This window comes from Tenrec ecaudatus, chromosome 1 (assembly GCF_050624435.1).
Source record: "Tenrec ecaudatus isolate mTenEca1 chromosome 1, mTenEca1.hap1, whole genome shotgun sequence".
NCBI lineage: Eukaryota > Metazoa > Chordata > Mammalia > Afrosoricida > Tenrecidae > Tenrec > Tenrec ecaudatus.
In genome coordinates this window covers 214,753,886-214,769,440 of record NC_134530.1, presented here as the reverse complement: position 1 = coordinate 214,769,440, position 15,555 = coordinate 214,753,886, and the positions used below count along the sequence as shown (strand labels likewise).

General features: G+C 41.5%; 1 non-coding gene across 1 annotated transcript; it reads right to left on the bottom strand.

Moving 5' to 3' along the window:
- Positions 1–222: 222 nt before the first annotated feature.
- Positions 223–342, bottom strand: LOC142437794 (small nucleolar RNA SNORA61). The gene has a single exon (XR_012782313.1). It is a non-coding gene; the product is annotated as a small nucleolar RNA SNORA61 (small nucleolar RNA).
- Positions 343–15,555: the final 15,213 nt, after the last annotated feature.

Sequence of the window (15,555 nt, the reverse complement as noted above, 5' to 3'; positions counted from 1 at the left end):
GGTGGCAGGGTGTGTGGTCATTGTCCTGGTACTTTTTGCCTCTGTGTGCACCTGGCTGTTTTCCCTCATCACCTCCTCAGGACTTCAAACCCCTTCATGCCCTCTGCTAAGAATGCATTATTTCTAAAATTACAAAACAAAATAAAAAGAATGCATATTTCCATTACAGATCAACTCAATCAGAATGTGCATTTTAATAAAATCCCTGCTGTGATTTTTTCACCCTGTTTGGAACTAGCCCGAGCTCCAAGAACACTGAGGGACAGCTTCAATGTTTCTTTTCCTCCTTGTACAGCCACCCAGACCAGTGTTTGGATCCGATGAGAAAGGGAACTGGAGGGTAAAAACCAAATGAAGTTTGCCCTCGCCTACTTTTAAAAAGCGCAGCCACATCCTCAAATTTCTGTAACAGCCAGGAAAGCAAGTCCATCCTGCAGGGGAGGAAAATAAAAGGTGCAAAGCCCAAATCAGTGCAGTACACCGACCTCCATGGAAGCTGGTGGAACACTGGACATAGGTCGGAGGCTTCCTTGTCCAGGTCCTGGGGAAGCCTGCTATGATCCTTATCCACCCATGCACCTGATTAAAATGTTGATTCTGAAAATAATAATAATTTATAAATTATCAAGAGGGAGGGAGGGAGGATGGAAGAGGGAGGAGAAAACATGAGGAGCTGACACCAAGGGCTCAAGCAGAAAGCAAATGTTTTGAGAATGATGATGGCAACAGATGTACAAATGTGCTTGACATACAATGGATGTATGTATGGATTGTCATAAGAGTTGTATGAGCCCCAATAAAATGATTTTTAAAATTAAAAAAAAAATAAAATGTTGATTTTGATTCAGAATATCCGGGGTATAAATGAAACCCTGAGACCAATATCTCATTATCTATGACTCACCCCTTCTGATCTCCATTTGGCATTCTGTAATCCACCCTCCTATTATCTAAATCTTTCTCTTGTTCAGCTTCCCACTTCAAGGGCCATCTGCAAAATTAGCCTCCAGATCATTCCAGTTCGGACTGGCTCTGGAGTCACACAGTGAACTCTTTTGTGTCCTTCAACTCATCCCAGAACCAAGGACCCAAGAGCCTCTGGAAAGAACCACAGTAACCTGACCCACTATCCTCCCCACCTCTATTTCTCAACCAGAGAGCTCCATCTGGAGCACATCAGGAAAACATGACTCCCCCACTGGACCGCTGGTCATTGACAAGGGCAGCATAGAAGGTGGAGAAAGGCAAAAAAGATAGTCCTGGAAGTCAAAGGGGAAAAAGAGGCCCAGTTGCTTGTCACTGAGGGAAGATGTTATATTTTGGTCAGGAGACCCCTCAGTGCTCCTTGTCTGTGCAAACAACACGATTATTTTCTGCTTCTTTTACAAGCAAGTGTCCACTTTATTTCAATTGCCTAATAAAGCAGAGCAGGACCTCCATATTTGGTTGACAACAGAAGCACGGATTCTCGGCAAAGGGGCATGGTAGGATGAAGTGATTTCGAGTTTATGTATTTAACTTATGTCATTGATAAACGGAAACACATAAATCAACAGTTTCACATGTACAGTTCGGTGATACTTATCTCCTTCACACGGTCTAGCCATGCGCACCCTCCTTTTTGAGCTGTTCCACCACATAAGTGCACTGCTCCCTCAGATTTCGACCAAATCTTTCAAGTTGCTGCTGTCAGTTTGATCCTACGTAGCACATTCCAAGGAAAAGGGACCCAAGAAAGTGCAGGAATTATCAACAATGTCATCGATATCACATGCAAATAAACTTTTGCTGAAGATAATTTTAAAATGGTTGCAGCAGTACATCAACCAAATTTTGCCAGAAATTCAACTGAATTTAAAAGGAAATGAGACAGGGGTATAATTTCTGACTTAAGATGAATCTTCACTCAAAGCAAAGAATACTATCAAGATGCTAATTTGTGTTTTCTTCTCTCTGCAGGGCCTTCAGCTGTGTGGACCTTAACAAAGTATGATTAACATTGGGACGGACACACCAAACTGTGCTCATGCAGAATTGGTGCGGTAATCAAGAGGCAGCTGTTGCAGCAGAATAAGGGGACACTGCGTGATTTCAAGTCAAGAAAGGTGCGCATTAGGGTTGTATCATTTTATCATGCTTATGCAATCTTTAAGCTGAACAAATAATCTGGAAAAATATGACGAGAAAGATGGCATCAGGACAGGAGGAAGGCTCATAAATAACCCGATACATGCAAATGACACAAACTTGCTTGCTGAAAGCCAAGAAGACTTGAAATACTTAATGGTGAAGATCACAGACTACAACTTTCAGTATGGCTTGCAACCCAATGTAAAGAAAATAAACACCTTCACACCTAGACCAATAGATAGCATCATAATAAAAGATAAAAGCTGCACAAGACCTTTTAAAGTGACATTGTTGGTCTTTAATACCTTAAAAAGGTCTTGTGCAGCAGATTTGTCCAATGCAATTTTCATTTGATATCTTGACTGGTGCTTCCATGAACTTTGATTATAGACCCAAGTGAAATGAAATTCTTGATAACTTTTATGCTTTTTTCTTTTATTATGATGAACATGCGGCAATTGAAAATGCAATGGCTTCAGCCGGGTGTTCATGTGAGAGCTAGACAATAGATAAGGAAGCCAAAGAAAAGCTGATGCACTTGGATTATGAATGGTGTTGGTGAGCAATACTGAAAGTACCACAGACTACTAGAAGAATAAAGTACCACAGACTACTGGTACAGCCAGAATGCTCCTTACAAGTGAGAACCCCAAGAACAGTGCCTGGAAAAGAACACCCTCTTAGGCATAAGGAGACCCTCAACAAGATGGATTGACCGGCAATTACTTCATTCTGTTGTCCATAGGGTTGCTATGAACAGGGCCAGAGCTATTTTTAAGAACACGTTGTTCTTAAAAGAGCTTAATGCACAAGACAGAGGTTTTACTTATTGACTTTAAGCTAGATAAATTAAGAGGCTAGTTTTGATTTAAGGTTTAAAGATTATCTCAGTACAATAGTTACAGAAAGTCGAGGATGCTTCTGTAGAATCTTTGATCAAAATGTTCAGTGATGGTTCTTGGTCTCCTGGTCTCATTCAATTCTCCTGGTCTCATGGCAAGAGGAAATTAGCTGGCCACATATCCTCCTTCCAATACGGATTCATTTATCTATGTATTTTAATGGCTGTTCCTTTACGTCCTCATATCTAAACACTAACAAACGTAGGCATACTCTTAAATTTCTGGAATTAAGTAATTATTTACAGAACATTATACTGGCTGGTGAGGAAGAACTAATTGGAAAAGAGAAACCTCTAATTCTTTTTGTTGGTTTTTTTTGAAACCTCTAATTCTTGATGATGTGTTGGAATCAAATAAGAAAGTCTTTCCATCATTTTCGACATATGCCATCTTCTTAGAGATTTAGAGGGGAATCTAAGAGTTCTAATCATTTAACACTACTAAATCTACATGGGTTCACCTAAATATTGTATACATTCTAACATGGCAATAATGAAGCAATATATCTGTGATTCTTTCTTTTTGTTTGTTTGTGTATGTGAATTGTTTTAAGAAAAAGTCTTAGTAGAAATGAGATTCTAACAGGATCAGATAAAGGTAAGGTCCAAAGAAGCTTAGTAAGATAAATGGTAAACATCAGATAATCGTGCCAAAGAAATTCCTGATTAATCTATGACTTTAAAACAATTTCATATTTTCTTTATAGGCCATTCAATATCATAGCAACTTTTGAATTTTTAAGTAATTGTAAACATATTTTATTCAAAGAATTTGATAATTATTAAACTTTAGCAACAAACAAGGCATCGGGTGGCAAGAATTTGCATAAACAATTTTCTATTTGAAAATAGTGAGTTCTGACACTGATAGCTTATATTTAGAAGTCACATTTTGTCTGATAAATTTGTTTTTGCATGGGTAACATGTCTAGTAATGGAATAAGAGACTGTATTTATCCTGTCAATTTGTGAACATAAAACTCCACAGACTGGCTACACAGACGCTGTCCAGCAGAAGAGTGTATCAGGCAAAGGTTTTGAACGTAGATAGACAGGGAGTGCTATAGGTAACAGGTGTGCTGGAAATGTGTTAATTGATGGGCCTGCTAGTGTAAACGTGAGAGATTGTTATTGCTGTGCCCTTCACATCGGGCTGCGTGGAGAATAGAGGCTTACATACAACTGGGAAGGGAGGAAGAGAGCCCGCAGCTGAGTGAGATGCTGAAGAAAGTGAGTCTTTTTGTATACATTGCAAGGGAAGGGTAGGCAATTTTGTGCCTAAATAACAAAGATCGATCTTTGCCTAAAGCACCATCTATGCCAAGGCAACAATTAATTGCTGTTGTTAGATATGGCCGCACTTCTGTTCAGGAATGTGTCACTGTACAGAAATCCCAAACACCAGATCTTAGCTACTATATCCATAAATTTATGATTATTCATGAGAAGCCATGAGGGAGTAGTTGCTTCAAGTTCAGAAGGTCACGTGACTGGAGATGAAATTTCATTATCAACACCCTGAGAGGAGCTAGCCAGCCAAAGGGAACAGCAGGAGGATTCCCCACCACTTAACACAGAAAATGTTCCTCACAGCTCCGCCTCTCCATTTGCCACATGTGCTGCAAAATCACTCATCAGGCTGAAAGCTGTAGGTGTGACTGAGGGGCAGTGCCACGACCATCTACCCTTGTGAGAGGCTTATAATTCCCCGCTTTATGGACATTCAAAAACATCTTTGTTCTAATGAAATGTAGTCCCAGAAAAACGAATACTAACTTTATGCAGTTCTGTCAGTGTGGCCATTAAGTACCTAGAAGCAAGCAAAATAAGTACTCAATCATACTTGATGAGTAGATGGACAAAAGAAAGCAAATGAATCTGGTGTAATCTGGGGAGGGGAGAAACAGTAGACTGGAAGCTACAGATCCTTCTATTAAATGATGTTAATCTTATACGTTTGGGAGACAAAATTAACATTATAATTGACTAATACATCTTGATCACTTGTTGAGGGGGAGCTTCTCTCTTTCTATCTCCTAAACTTTCAGAATTATAAAATAAATTATTAAGCACTCATGTTCAATGTCATTTTGATTTTATGGGTTTAATATTTTTCAATTAATAATTCTTATTCAGTTAAGATTTATGTTTTATATTTTCCATTACATCTTTTAGCTTCTATTCCTTCAAGCCTAACAGTATATAATGAGTCAAATATCTTTTTTTCTCTTAAAGTTAGTCTTGTGAAATCATAAAATTTTATAGAGGAACTTATCCTGAAAAGAATAAAAAGGAAAAGAAGTTTTAATAGTAATCAGAGGCAGTTTATTTTGTTGTACTCCATTTATTTACCTGCTGGTGATCACATTTTTTGTTTTAATCAATTAATAAATGTTGCTAATTGTAAATATTAATTGAATACCAAATGGCCCCCGATTTATTCAACATCGCAAAGGAGATACACATTTTTAAAATGTTCAAAAAAATATTTATAGAGGGAAGTGCCAGCATCTTGTATATGCCATTTAATATTATATAAATTTTCAGTCCCTTTGAGTTGAGTGAACTAAACTCTACTACCGAAAAATCCCACTGGAAGTCTACTTGGACTCGTAGTGACCTATAGGCTAGAGTAGAAGCGCATAGTAGGCTTTCCGAAGCTCTGAGTTTTTATGGAAGTCGACTGCCACATCTTTCCCCCACGCTGAAGCTGGGGGTCAGACAGATTACTCTGTGCTTAGCAGATGATGCTTGAAACCACTGCACCACCTGGGCCCCTGAACTACCCTCTCCAAAACAAAAACAAACAAACCCAAATTCACTATTTTTCTGTCAATTGCAACTCACAGTAACCCTATAAGACAAAGTAGATGGTCTCTGTGTATTTCCAAGGTTGTAAATCTTTACAGTCACAGAAAGCCTCACCTGTCTCCTGTAAAGTGGCTGGTGGGTTTGAGTCACCAACCTTGCAGTTGGCAGCCCAAACAGTAGCCTACTACACCACCAGAGCTCCTTGAACCAATCCCTAATTACAGCAAGGTCTTCAGTACAAACCCTTCCTTACTGCGCATGCAGCTTTCAATCTGTCAAAAGGCTTTAAATCGTCTGTCACTAAACCAAACCAAAGCAAAACATAGAAACAACCAACAACAAACCTACTGTCATCTAGTTGATCCTCACTCATTCTGACCCATATCGGAGAGAGTAGGGTTGCTCCCTTGAGCAGCTGATGGGAGATGGCCTCATCCATCTCCTGTGGAGAAGCTGATGCCACTGCACAGCAAGTAAGGCTAAACAAGAACTACTTAGAAGGCCGGTGTCAGTGTCACAGTGGGCTACACATAGGGCGGCTAACCACAACTTCAGCAGTTTGAAACCAGGAAGCTACTCTAAGGGAGAAAGGCGAGGCTTTCTGCTCCTGTAAAGCTTTACAGTCTCGGAAGCCCCCTAGGGACAGTTCTACCCTGTCCTGTGGTATTGCTATGAGGCGAAACGACTTGATGGCAGTGGGTTTTGTTTTGTTTTGTTTTTGAGAGTCACTTATACATGTTCTGACTGACCTACAAATTCAACTTAAAGACATACTTAGGAATGGGTCTCATTCATAACCTGAGTACTGCTGGTATATTGGGGGGAAATCAGAGCAGTTCAAATTGGCAACAAGTGTGATGGACACCCAAAGAAAAGATAGCTTGCTGTGGAATAAAACCAGTGGAAGAGGCAGGACCTGAAAGGGATCTTGAAAAACAGAAGGAAGAGGAACTCTTCCACATGGATGAATCAGTATTAATGATGGAAGAAAACCGATGCAGCCGCTTGTTCCATCCCAGGTTAGAAGTCAAAACAAAGTGTGAAGCTCACAGCGAGGAATAGGCCAAAGGACCAGGCTAGTATTACTCCGAGAGCAATGACAGGTGGCTTTATTGTTCGGGGATTAATCCGAGTCACTCGTAGCCTGTGCCTGCAACAGGTGTCCTGAGATCCTGTAATTGAGTGATTAAAGCCATTCTTAGAGGGCAGTGGAACTGCTGGGTGCTCTGTTCACTAAAAATGGGTAAGAAACTTAGAGTGCTGGCTAGGTGCTAGAACGTAGGGGATTCATTTATTTCTGCTACAACTGGTCTTGCTTATATAACCTAACTATGTTGTTCTGTGTAAGGGTGTAGTTTAGTGGCTTAGGATCCAGAAAGATTTTGGTTTGCTGCCCCATACCTATAGCCCATATATATAGCCTTGAGCGTTTACCTTTCTGAGCTTCATTGTAAAAGAAGAAAAATCTTGGCTTCCGGTTTGTGACAAAACATTAAAAATATACACAAAAATATGTTGTAATGAATTTTCTGGCACATGCTTGGCTCTTACTATACTTTTTCCCCCCCTTCTCTTCTCTCTTCCAGTAGATATCTATACTCACACTACGTAGTTATACAGCCTGGGACATGTCTTGGAGTAAAGAGGGCATTGTTAAAAATTACCGTGATAATGGACACAGCGGTAAATTGAGAATGACCTTTACTATGCTGTTGTCCTTCCAATCCATAGAGACCCTATGCACCGCAGAAGGAAACACTGCCCAGACCTGCAACATCCTCACCATGGTTCCTACGCTTGAACCCTTAGTTGCAGCGACTGTGTCAATCCGTCTCCTTGAGGGCCTGCCTCTTTTTGGCTGCCCCCCACTTTACCTAGCATGCTGTGCTTCTCCAGGGCCTGGTCTCTCCTGACTACATGTCCAAAGAAGATGAGACCAAGTCTCGCCATCCTTCCCTCTACAGCACTCTGGCTGTCCTTTTTCCAAGACAGATAGGTTTGTCCTTTTAACAGCCCATGGTACATTTAACATTCTTCTCTAGCATCACAATAGAAATGCATCCATTCTTTTTTTGTCTTCCTTATTTAATGTCCAACTTTCACATGCATGTGATGCAACGAAGAATATCACGGCTTGGGGCAGGAGCACCTTAGTTTTCAAAGTAAAAGCCTTGCTTTTTAATGCTGAGCAGATTTACCTAATGCTTTACTATATTATTTATGAAATGACCTTAAAAACAATTTCTTTGCTGTCAGATTGATATTGGCTCCTGGTGACTCGGTGTCACTCCTATGTGCTACAGATTAGAATTTGGTAGAGTTTGCTTTCCTGTAATTTTTTCATTCTTTTTACTTTAAAATACTAACCCCAGCATTTATTGTGGTTCAGGGGAAAAGTTGCAGACAGTTTAGTTTCCCATTTAGCAATTTACATACACGTTGTTCCATAGTTTTGGATGCAGTTCTCCCTGTTTCCATCTTGGGCTCCCTGTTTGCATTGCCCCTGTTTTCTTTGCCTGTGTTAGTCTGGGTAGATTAGAGAAACAAATTCATAGACACTCATATGTGTATAAGAAAGAGCTTTATATACAAGAGCAATTGAATATTGAGAAAAGATCCTTGCCCAGTCCAGATCAAGTGCATAAGTTCACTATTAGCCCATGTGTCTGTTACCAATCTATAAAGTCCTCTTCAGACTCACGAAACACATGCAATGACGCTGAATGCAGGAAGATTACAGGTCAGTGCTCGGGAAGTCTTGTGGATCCAGTGGTGGTGTTAAGTATCTCAGCACTGGCAGGGGTCTCCACATGGCTACTCTGGCTCCAGAGGTTTGGCTCCATCAGCCTCTCTCCATGTGTCTTCTCCACAGGGATGCCTTGCAGGGAGTGAGCAGATAGAGTGTGTGTGTCTCGCCTCCAAAGCGGCAGTACAGGAGATCCCAGAATTCTCAGGAGAAGGCCATGCCCACACAGAGGCCTCATTGGCTATGACCAGATTGACAGACTAGACTCCACCCCTTCACTCTTAATCCTCTCAAGTCCCAAATTGACACCAGTTTATGTAACTACCACATCACCCTTCCTGCTCTTTCCTCTTCACTTGTGGACAAATGCTGCCTTCTCCGTGTGGTTAATGAAGTGTTGTGAAGAGCATGCTCTTCCTGGGTGTTGCTGTTCGTTTTATGGGCTGATCTTTCATGTGGTTGGAAGGTGACCTCTCAGAGTAACTTTAGTCCTACTGTAGAAGGCAGTCTCAGGGTCATAGTCTGGTCTTCTTTAATGAATTGGAGTTTTCTACCCTTTCTTCCCATTGTACCTTCTAATCGGATCCTGGGAAGATAGCTGATGGTGGTAATCAGGTACCATCTAGTTTTCTCGACTCAAGTTCATGGAGGCAGTGTTTCCGTGATCTACTGGACATACTCGTGGATAAGCCGAGTTTTTCAGCACGGTGCCGCGACTGATGTTCTGGTCGGCTTATCCTCAAGTATATACAGAATCATTGGATTTCTTTGTTTTGAAGGGAAACTGTTCTATAATTACAACTTAGATGACAATTTTCAAGCTTTTTTTTAAAAAAAACCTACCTTTTTATTGTGAATTAGGTGAAGGTTTGCAGAGCAAATCATCCGTTTTAAATTCAATAATTCATACACATTTAATTTCACCTCATTGACAGCAGTCCTCTCAATGTACCACCACATCTCCCACTCCCTGTGTTTGTTCCCTATTTCCATTTATCTCTCTGTCCTTTGTCCTTTGGTAAATGTTACCCCTTTGATCTTAAATGGTCATTTCTTTTGCCCTTATAGACCTATCTGGTGTTTGTCTCAAAACTGAACCAAAGGGATGAGTTCATTCCAGTCCTGAAGGGTGCCCAAATGCCATAGCATCAGTGGTTCCTCTAGTCTCTATCCAACAAATACATTTGGTAACTTTTATGATTTTGACTTTTGTTCCACATTTTTTTTCTTACTGTATCCAGGACCTTCAAATGAAATCCCTTCGAGAACAGTTGGTAGCGATACCTGGATACTGACCATGTAGTTCTGGTCTCAGGGCTGTGGAGACTGAGGTTTTCGTGGTCCATTGGTCTACTGTGCTCATTGTTTTGATTTTCATCACTCCTCTTTCCTCCAGATGGAAGAAGACCAATAGCTTAGCTTGCCTCTTAGCTGCCTGCTCACAAACTTTCAAGACCCCAGTTGCTATTGACTAGAGTAGGGTGTAGAACTGATCTTTGTGAACTCAGTTTTGCCAATTGATCTTGATGTTCCCCTAGACTATAATCTTGAACCCCAAGATCTAGGGATCCATTCTTTCAAGGTGTGTGGTTATGCCCAAGACATTTTCAGGACTTAGACCCATGTGTGTTCCACCACATTCATGGATATACTTGTAGCCAAGGTAAATACATATATACAAATATCCTGTTGAGCATAGACTGCATGCATGCGTACACTCCCACTCTCCTTCCCACACCTGTTCAGCTGGGGTGTCTATCCACGATTCTACTTGTTGTTAGGCACCCTTGGGTTGGCTTCAACTATGGCAACTCTATGAATAACAGCGTCAACTGGTAGATCATGGGACTGTAAGGCAGCGAGGCAGGTGGGCTTCTCAAAGAAGGAGAGACCAAGGGATCATGCGACGGAGAGGCTGAGGACCAGAGAGAGCCTTGGCTGTTGGCTGAGGAGAGGTGTTATTATGGACCAATGACTGTAGCCTTAATGTTTTCTGATCCTGGTTTGTGATTTATTAGCTTTCCCAATAAACTTCCACAATGGTGAATATTGCCAGTTCTGTGCAGCCACTGCAATGTATTATTGATGCAGGTAGTTGTGGGAAGAACTATTAGTGTCATAACAGAGTAAAGAAAGATGGATGGTGAAAACATGTCTGACCTCTGCTTGGTGCCAATTAGCCTTGGGCAGGTGCCGGGGCAGAGTCTCCTCTCTACTGAAGCTGGAGGAGGTCAGATGTGCAACCCCCCCCCCACGGCATTTACTTACCTTTCTACAACAGTGATCTCATGCATTATATGTCCTTTTGTGATTCACTAAATCCATTCAGCACAATGTCCGCTAGGTTCATCCATGTTGTGATGCATTTTGCGAATTCATCATTATTTTTTAACATTGCTCATTGTGCGTTTCAAATTTATTTTTTATAAGCTTTGACTGCCTCAGTCCCTACTCACCAAAGTGGAATGCAAAACATTGTCTTTATGTCAATTGACCTAGATGTCCCGCAAAATTATGGGTCTCAGCCAGTGAGCCTAGCATCTCAGTCCCAGGAGGTGTTTGGCTATGGCTAAGAGGTTTTTATGACTGCACACATTATGCATTATTATATATACGTGGGTACATTTGCAGTAGATGCAAATATAAATGGAAGAATATGCAAAACCAACCCTATAGTGCATGACATCCAGCTTTGTTCAGTGTGAATAACTATTCGTGTATTCATATTGACTGTCACGCATTATTGTTAGGCAGTATTACTGTTGTTGCAGGATTGCATATGTAATAGTATTTACCTTTATTGAAGTTTTCAAGGATTTAATCTGGTTTGAATCCCCAATCAATGCTCATGGCAGCAGCAGTCAAGCGACCCAAAGATACATTGCATTGAGTAAATGTGATAAACACAATCTCTTTAGCGCATTGAAAAACAAGGATGTTCCTTTGAGGACAAGGGGTCCCTGACACAAGTCATGGTATTTTCAATTGCCTCATGTGCATACAAAATTAGACCATTGAATCAGGAGACCAAAGGAGAATTGATGCATTTCTGTGGTGGTGCTGGAGAAGAAGGTTGAAAGTACCATGGACTGCTAAAGGACAAACAAGTTTGTCTTGGAAGAAATAATGGCCAGAGGGCTTCTTAGAGGCAAGGATGGCGAGACTTCAGCTAACATACTTTGGACATGTTTTCAGGAAAGTCCAGTCCCTGGAGAAGGACATCATGCTTGGTAAAGTGGAGGGCAGGGGAAAAGAGGAAGGCCCTCAAGGAGATAGATTGACACGGGGGCTGCAACAAGGGGCTCAAGCACAGGAACAATTGTGAGAGTGGTGCAGCACCAACCATTCCACTGTACACAGAGTCACTGTGACTTAGAGACGACCTGATAGCATCTGACAACAACAGGAACAAGTTGCTTACCCAAAAAAGAGCTAGTGTAAATAATGCTGTGATGAATATAGTTGGATGTTTACATGAGACAGCTTCAAAAATTATCTTTTAATACTATTTTTCCCACAAACTTCTTGAAGCCCCCTCATATTTTTATGTCCTGGATCTCGTTTGTCTAAGACATATAATGGGGTTGTTGGATATACATGCTATCTCTAGTTTATACTGTTTGTACAATAGTTGTACTGTTTGTACAATGGTTGTACAATTTTACAATTCCACCATGACTGTAAGAGAGTTCTGATGTCTCTGTACTTCATCAACATTAGTTGTTTTCTGCTTTATTTGTCACTGCTACAGGGGTGAGATAATATCTCATTGCTAATTTGATTTCCATCTCTCTAATGTCTAATAACAAGGAGCCCTGGTGACATTGTGGCTAACCACCTTGGAGAAAGATGAAGCTGTGTGGTCCCTTAAAGATTTACAGTCTCAAAAGCTCTACAGAGGGTGGCTATGGTTGAAATTGATTACATGACTGTGAGTTTGGTTTAATGGCAAATGATCACAAATATTTCTTCATGTGTTTGCTACCCACATGTGTGTTTTCTTTGGTGAAAGGTCTGTGTGTGTTTTCTTTGGTGAAGTATATGTTCAGGTTCCCTGCCCAAATGTCATGACCATTAATTATAGCCCCTGGATTTCTCCTTATTATTAAAAATAATTTTAGGTTTTAAATAATGAATAGTAATTTTAGGTTTTGTGTTTAGGTCTTTGATCCTTGTTGAGTTAATTTTCATCTATTTATGGGGTATTGTTTTATTTTTCTGTAAATGGATATTTCATTCCCGTTGAGTTGATTTTGACAACTGGGTTGACTAGAGAAACAAACCCAGTGACACACATAAATGTATAAGAAAGAGCTTTCTATTCCATGATGCTCACCTTCCTGACACAATCGCTGAAGACAAAGAGGGCGCATAATTAAATATGGTGAAGAAAGCTGATGATGCCCCACTGTCAAAAGATCTAGTGTCTGGGGTCTTAATGGCTTGAAGGTAAACAAGCAGCCATCTAGTTCAGAAGCAACAAAGTCCACATGGATGAAGCACGCCAGCCTTCATGATCGCGAAGTGCCGAAGGGATCAGTTATCAGGCATCAAAGAACAAAAAATCATATCATTGTGAATGAGGGGGAATTCAGAGTGAGGACCCAAAGCCCATTTGTAGGCAACAGGACATCCCCTTAAAGAAGGGTCACGGGGAGGAGACAAGCCAGTTAAGGTGCAGTGGAGCAACGTTGAAACATACAACTTCCCTCTAGTTCTTAAATGTTTCCTCCCCACCACTATCATGATCCCAATTCTACCTTACAAATATGGCTAAACCAGAGTATGTACACCGGTACAGATAGGAACTGGAAACACAGAGAATCCAGGACAGATAATCCCTTCAGGATCAGTGGTGAGAGTGGTGATATCAGGAGGGTGGAGGAAGGATGGGATGGAAAAGAGGAACCAATTACAGGGATCTACATATAACCTCTTCCCCGGGGAACAGACAACAGAATGATAGGTGAAGGGAGATGTCGGACAGTGTAAGAGATGAAAAAATAATAATAATTTATAAATTATCAAGGGTTCATGAGGGAGGTGGGAGCAGGGAGGGAGGGGGAAAAATGAGGAACTGATGCCAGGGCTTAAGTGGAGAGCAAATGTTTTGAGAATGATGAGGACAACAAATATACAGGTGTGTTTTACATAATTGATGTATGTATGGTTTGTGATAAGAGTTGTATGAGCCCCCAATAAAATGAGTTAAAAAAAGAAAGAAAGAGCATTCTTTCAAGAAGTAGCTATATATCAGGAAAATATCCCAGCCCAGTCCAACTTCTATACTAGTCTATTAGTCCTCCTTCAGATTCATACAGTCACATAGAGTGATGCAGAAGGCAGGAAGGTCACAGGCTGGTGGTTGCAAATTCATGTGGATCCAATGGTGGTGGCTGTGGCAGCAATCAGGGTCAGAAGGCAGGGAGGCAAAGGCAGGGAGAGAAGGGAAGATTCCCAGGGTCCTCCATATGAGAAGGCCAGGCCCACAAGGTGGCATCTCAAGCTGAGACCTGATTGCAGGTTGAATACCACTTTAATATATCTTCAAGTTGCCATGAAATTAAGTAACTACCACAGTGACCTTAAATGACAGGGTAGAGCTTCTCCAGTGGCTTTCTGAGACTTTAAGTATTTACAGCAGTAGGAAGCCTCTTCTTTCTCCCTCAGAGTGACTGGTGGTTTTGAACTGCTGACTTTGTGGTTAGCAGACCAACATAAGACTATTACACTGACAGGGATCCTCACAAATTGATATTGTGTTAGGCTTGGCTCTCTAGAGAAGCAAAACCAGTGACACTCATAATAGTCAAGAAGGTGCCCCAGCCCAATCCAACTCAAGACCATGGGTCTGATGCTAACCAGAGCCCTCTTTTCAGGCTCATATAGCTACAGGAAGGTGAGGAAGAAAGGTGAAGTGGGAAGCAGGGAGATCACAGGCCAATTTGTGCAGCTTCATGTGGATCCAAGGTCAGTGGGAATGTGGCAGAGCTTCCTCAGTTCTCTGGGTTGGCAGTCCACATGAAGCTACGCCTGGAGGCAGTCACAGTGTCCAGGCATGGAGGAAGGCCAAGGGGAAAGGGAGAGAAGTTCTCACTTTCACTCTGACTTAAAGGCCACATGCTCCTGGAGGCATCACCAGGCTACCATCTAATGAACAGTTTGGAGTCCAGCCCTACCTCCACACAGGTACCACCCAGTTGGCATAAAATCTAACCACCACAGATAGATACTTTAAAAAATGGGGATGGGGCAGTATTTGACCCCTCACTTTGAAAAGGGGATGGCAGATAGATATTCACTGCCATCATCAGCCCAAGGTTGATTCCCATGAGAATGACATCATATAAGCCTCCACCCTACAACCTTTTTACCAATCCTGGCATGAGTCATTCTTCCCATGGTATGCTTTACTTCTCGGCTGAGTTCATAATTCGTTGTAATGGTTACAAAGAACTCACAGACCATGTGAGTACATTCATGCTTATGGAATTTCTTAGGGAACTAACTAGCTAGAATTCAGCATCAGGAATGCTCAAGACACAGTTCTTTGTTCAGGATAGCCTCCTCTCAGCAATGCTTACAGGCACACCCTGACCATCTCACCGCCATGGAGTCAATGCTAACTCATAGGGATGCCCTCCTAAAGGTCTCTGAGACTTTAACTATTTACACAAGTAGAAAGCCAGTCTTTCTCCCCCTGAAACTGCTGGTGGTTTTGAATGGCTATCCAGGAGGATGGCATCCCAATGTGTAGCCACGACTCCACCAGGGCTCTATAGTGGCCTTAGGCAAGTATTACAAAGTCTTTTAGCGCTTCATCTCTTACCTGGTAGCCTCTTGGCTTCTATCTAGGACAAGTGTAGTTTGGCCTAGGAACCCCCCTCTACCAGCAAACCACCACTTGCCTTCTGTTTGTTGTACTGTGATGACTTGTGTGTCGCTGTGGTGCTCAAGGCTGTGTCAC